We start from the raw sequence: 6,261 nt of genomic DNA on the forward strand, positions 1-6,261 counted from the left end.
GGGTCCCTGCCATACTTAGAACAATATAAAAATGAACTCTCCCACCCCACCCCTCCGATTGTGGTCCAATTAAAAGAAAAAAATGAGACCTTTAAAAACCTAGTACACCTCCTGAAAACCAGCATCCAGCTTGAATAAGACTCTACTTTCGCTTGACACAATAAAACTTCTGCCTTTGTGCAACCTTTTCCCAGCCATTTATTGCTACACTGAGCCGAAGAAATGAACCCTCTGATCCATTCCAGCAACACTGAACATACCACACACACACCCTGCATGACCGGGAACACCCCCTTGGACCCCGTAAATAAAAGGCACTAAGGTAACTTGAGAAAAAGGGAGACGCGGGAACCCTAGAGCGTGGGGAAATGCGGGACAGCCTGGGTCCCTCTGAGTCCTTGCCACCGCCCGATGGCACCCAGCGAGCCGGGACCCCCAGCTGCCAGCAGCCATGGCACCCAACCCCTCTGCATGGTCTCCATATCTGCCGTGAGAATTCCCGGGGAGCCCGGCGGCTCCCTTCAGGATGTGCAGGGAAGCAAAGGGACGCGCGGGAATGGTACTGGCCATGGCTGCAAACCAACAGCAGAGGAAGGAGAAGCAGCAGGGGCCGCCCCGGGTGTTGTGCTCACAAACTGCCTGGGACCTCAGGTGCAGAGTAACAGACTCCTTGACCCAGAGCCAAGTCACTGCCCCACCTCCCAGTGCTGGCTCTGCTCAGTGAATGAACTTCCGCAATCCTGGGCCTCAGATCCACCTGTGCGCACGCGCGCTCTGACTTGCACACAGGCACACAGGGGCTCTGCTACGCAGTACGTCAGGGCACAAGGGACTCTGGGAAATGGAGTCCAGGACCAAGGCTTGGCTGCAGACCAGACTCGCTGGCCATCCTCAAGGGCTTTACAGTCTCCAGCAGGTGGAGACACAATAGCAACTAAGAGCCTTTGCTTTTGTTTCCATCTCTTCACTCTTCCCCTCCAAAAATTTCAAAGATAGGTTGCTGCCCTTATTCCTTTCTTCAACCAACATCCTTTTTCAAACGTTCTTATAAAACTTTTTTTTTAATTTTTATTTATTTATTTTGACAGTCAGAGTGGATAGTGAGAGAGAGAGACAGAGAGAATGGTCTTCCTTTTTGCCATTGGTTCACCATCCAATGGCCACTGAGGCCGGCGCATCACACTGATCCGAAGCCAGGAGCCAGGTACTTCTGGTCTCCCATGTGGGTGCAGGGCCCAAGCACTTGAGCCATCCTCCACTGCCTTCCCGGGCCATAGCAGAGAGCTGGCCTGGAAGAGGGGCAAACGGGATAGAATCTGGTGCCCCAACCAGGACTAGAACCCGGTGTGCCGGTGCCACAAGGTGGAGGATTAGCCTGTTAAGCCACGGCGCTGGCCCGTTCTTATAAAACTCTTATTTACTAAATATAAAGTACAACTTTTGGATAATAGTGGGGTTTTCCCCCCATAACCACCCTCCCACCTGCAAACCATCCCATCTCTTACTCTTTTCCCATCCCATTCTTCATTAAGATTCATTTTTAATTCTATTTATATGCAGAAGATCAACTTAGTATATACTAAGTAAAGATTTCAACAGTTTGAACCCACACAGACACACAAAGGATAAAGTACTGTTTGAAGACTAGTTTTACCATTAATTCACATAGTACAACACATTAAGGACAGAAATCCTATATGGGGAGGAAGTGCACAATGACTCCCATTGTTGATTTAACAATGGACATTCTTATTTATGACATCAGTAATCACCCGAGGCTCTTGCCATGAGCTACCAAGGCCACAGAAGCCTCTTGAGTTCACAACCTCCGACCTTATTCAGATGAGGCCATAAGCAAAGTGGAAGTTCTCTCCTCCCTTCAGAGAAATTGAACCAACATCCTTAAGAGTGACACCCAGTGAAGCTGACCCCAATTTCAGGATGCTTTATAAACTCTGCCTTCTTCCAAACGTACCTTACCTGCTGCTTTCCTGGAAGATTTCTCTGGGTTTTTACCTGTAACAGTCAAATAATAAATGAGAATGAATGCAAAATAATTTTGATGAGTTGCAGAGGGGAAAGCTTAGCATCCAGATTTGAGAATAAAATTTGTATTGGTGTTTTATTGATGTTTGGTAGTTATTTTCAAATCATTTTACATCATCCTTTAGTTCACCAAGTACAGAAAGATAAACAGGAGACCTGGATAGAGAACTAACATTCCTGAGAGACTAAATGCCTTACATCATATCTTTTAGCCCACAGATTAATTCTGGAGACCACTTTATCACTAGTTTCCTAAGAGGAGACTCAGGTGGAAAAGATTTTGTCATTTGCCTACGGGGAATATAGTCTTTTAGACTAGAAGGAACACCAGCTGAAGTCTAACACAGCTTAAGAAATCATTGTTTTGTCTTATGGCTCAGTTTCTCAAACCTCACATTTCCCAGTTGGAAAAAAAAAATGAGAGGACCAGCGATGTAGCACAGTGGCTTAAGCCACCACCTGCAAGGCTGGCATTCCATATGGGTGCTGCTTTGAGTCTCTACTGCTCCACTTCTGATCCCATTCCCTGCAGGTGTGGCTATTAAGCAGTGTTCGGTGGCTCAAGTCATTGGGCCCCTGCACACATGTAGGAGACCCAGATGGAGTTCTAGGCTTCTGGCTTCAACCTGCTGCAGCCCTGGCTATTGTGGCCATGTGGGGAGTGAGCCTTCAGATGACCCCTCCCTCTGTTACTCTGCCTTCCAAATAAATAAATCTTTCCCAAAAAATGTGAGAAAGAGGAAGAATACCTGCAGAAGAACACACTGCAGAAAACCACGTAGGATTGCAAATTGTCTAAAAAATGAATTACACTCAAAGTCTCACTCTTATTATTTCATGGTCATTTTTTATGATCAATGTTAAGGTAACAACTGTGCTCAGATATGCATGTGTTATTTGTATTTTAAGTTTTTAATTAGAAGCTGTTTAGATAAATAGTTAACTGGATCATTTGCAGTTCTCTGTCTGTGCCTTCTGTCTCTTGTTCACAATATTAGAATTGCTTGGTTTGGACAGTTTAAATCTTCAGCCATTCACTTCACACTTAGTACTTACTACACAAGAAAATATCATTTGCCTGGCTCATTCTTTCCTGTCAGACTGCAGACTTCATGAGAGCAAGAACCGTGTTTGCTTTCTTTGACCCAATAACCTCAGAACCTGACAGAGTCTGTCTCTTAGCTGAATGGATAAATGAGGATGTAAAAATGAACATGGGGCTGGTGGTGTGGCACAGTGGGTTAAGCCACTGCCTGTGACACATATGAGTGCCCCATATGAGTGCCACTTCAAGTCCTAGCTGCTTAACTTCTGATTCAATTCCCTGTTAATGTGTCTGGGAAAGCAATGGAAGATGACCCAAGTACTTGAGCCCCCCATCACCTATGTGGGAGATTTGAATGGAGTCCCGGCTTCTGGCTTTATCTAGCCCAGAAGCACTGTGGCTTTTGGGGGAGTGAACCAGGGATGGAATCTCTCTCTCTCTCTCTCTCTCTCTCTCTCTCTCTCTCTCTCTTCTCTCTCTCTCTCTCTCTCTCTCTCTCTCTCTCTCTCTCTCTTTCCCTCTCTCCCTGTCTCTCCTCTCTCTATTACTCTACTTTTCAAATAGTTAGATAAATCACACACACACACACACGCACATGCACACAAACACACACACACACACACATATATATATATATAATTAAGGGAAGTGTGGTTATCTTCTTGGAATCATACCCACGAAATGCATAAAAGCTTTATATTAATAAAAGAGTTTTGGGGGTCCAGTGTTGTGGCATACTAGGCTAAGCCTCCACCTGCAGGGCCAGCATCCCCCATACGGGTGCCAGTCCATCTCTCAGCTGCTCCATTTCCTATCCTGCTCTCTGCTTATAGTGTGGGAAAGCGGTAGAAGATATCCCAAGGTTTTGGGCCCCTGCACTCATGTGGGAGAAAATGGAAAGCCCCAGTAAGCTGAGCTTGGAATTGAGATAGAAATGGGTGAAAACTGTTGAGCAAACTGAAGAGCAAATTGAAGAAAACTTCACCCATTAAGAGTCTAACTTATGCCAGTGGACACATGATGGGTGCCCTGTTCACTCAATTGTGCAGGTAAGTAATAGCTCCATTTTATAATTGAGAAAGCAGGCCAAGAGAAGATGATTTCACTTATTCAACAAATATATGCACAAGGAACTTATAGATGGGTAAGATTTTCCCAAGAAGCTCCAAATATCATAGGAGATAGAGGCAAATCATCATATTACACAAGGATGCTTAGACAAGGTACAATGAAGCCATAAGATCAGTCAGTGTGAGAGGCAGGATTCAAATAGTGGACTATCTGGGTGTGAACTTCACCACCTTAGTGGGCCAGCTTTTAGTTGTCAGCATCCGAACACACAGTACAGTTCAGAGGGCTAGTGGTCCTTGTTGCTGGCAGGGAGTTTTGAGAGCAAAGAGAGGACTTTGGGAATTGGGAAGTGGCATCTACAAGTAATCTAGCAGCAATTCAGACCCAGAAGAGATGATGATATATGTCCCCAAAGTGAACAAGCCATAGTGATCCTCCCCTTGGGAAGGGCTGACTCCAGAGTCTAGAGGTGACAGTGGTTCTAGCTTTGGGAGCAACTAGAGGCAGGAAACCAGTTGCTTATGAACAAAACAACCTGAGAACAAGGCAGTAGAGGGCTCTTGAGCTAGGGTTGAGAGGAGTGGGCATATGCGGAATAGCACTGGTGATATGAGAAGGAAGGATGCAAATTCTTGGGTTAGGAGGAGAAAATAAACTGTGACAGGATTGGCTGCCTTGCAAAAAGTAAACCTTTGCTTCTTTCTTCCCCTTTGGGCCCCATAGTTCAGGGACCCTGGGCTCCAACATTTCTAGAGATGCGTAGTCTGTGGCCAGTGGATGCATAGCTCAAGCAGGCCTTGTGCATCAGGACAGGCTGTAGGCTTCATTGAGTTTGTGACCCATTCCTCTGGGGCATGTGCATGCACCTCTCTGGACCAGCGGGCAAGGTTGGCTGAATGGCGACAGAGGAAGTGAGGAGAAGAGGTGAGAACTAGATGAGACACAGGAATTACAGTGTGGAGCTGCTAGAGAAAGAGCTCCACTCTTGACAGGTTACTTCATTTGGTTTCTGATGAAATGGGAGGTCTATAAGGCCAACAAGAAAAAGGCAAATTAAAAAAAAATATACTGGGCACTGGCATTGTAGTATAGCAGGTAAAGCCACTGCCTGTGACTCTGGCATCCCAAATGGACATCAGTTCAAGTCCTGGCTGCTTCACTTCCCATCCAGCTCCCTGTTAATGGTCTCAGAAAAGCAGTGGAAGATGTTCCAAGTACTTGGGCCCCTGCCACACATGTAGGAGACCTGAAAGTAGCTCCTGGCTCCTGGTTTTGGCACAGCCCAGCCCTTGCCATTGCAACCATCTGGGCAGTGAAGCAGTGGATGGAAAACCTCTCTCTCTCTCTCTCTCTCTCTCTCTCTCTCACACACACACACATTCAAATAAATAAATAATTTTTTTTGAAAACATATTCAACTGCAGCATATGTGTCCCCAGGGAGTTCAGCCTTGCCATAAGGTTTCTCCCAGGGAGGTCATGCATTCCCAAGCCTGGCAGCTTTCTAGGCACTTGCAGGCCTGTAGAAACACCAATGTGCTGCTGCACTTGGTTTTGGTCACTGAAATTTTCAACAAATTCATATTAAAACCAAAGAGAAAAGTAAATGGGGCCAAGTGAGTGCTATGGAAGACCTTTCTCTCTGTCTCTCCCTCTCACTGTCTATAACTCTACCTCTCAAATCAATAATTTCTTTTTTACAAAAGTGATCTGAATGTCTTATTGCTCCTGAACACCGTCACCCCTACAACTTTTGGAACCTCTGCTTTGTATAGCTCATAGATAAGTATGCATGGAATTTGTACAATGTCCCCATTTTGTGGGAAAGGCAACCAAGGCACAGATGCTGCATAGTTCTGACGAGGTTGGCAGCACCCAAGAGAAGGCCCTTCAGGCTTCCAGCAAGAGCAACCTCCCAAACAACATCCAGCAATGCAACCAGACAAAGAGGCTCAGGAGGCTCAGCAGCCCAAGGCACAGGGAATCACTGAGATTCAAATCATTGAAAACTCTGGTATACTGGGAAAGGAAATGAGAGTGGAAAGATCCAGGCCAACTTTTGAGAAGCAGAGAATTAAAAATAGTGGAACTTTGAATCTT

This window comes from Lepus europaeus, chromosome 3, assembly GCF_033115175.1.
Source record: "Lepus europaeus isolate LE1 chromosome 3, mLepTim1.pri, whole genome shotgun sequence".
NCBI classification, from domain to species: Eukaryota; Metazoa; Chordata; class Mammalia; order Lagomorpha; family Leporidae; genus Lepus; species Lepus europaeus.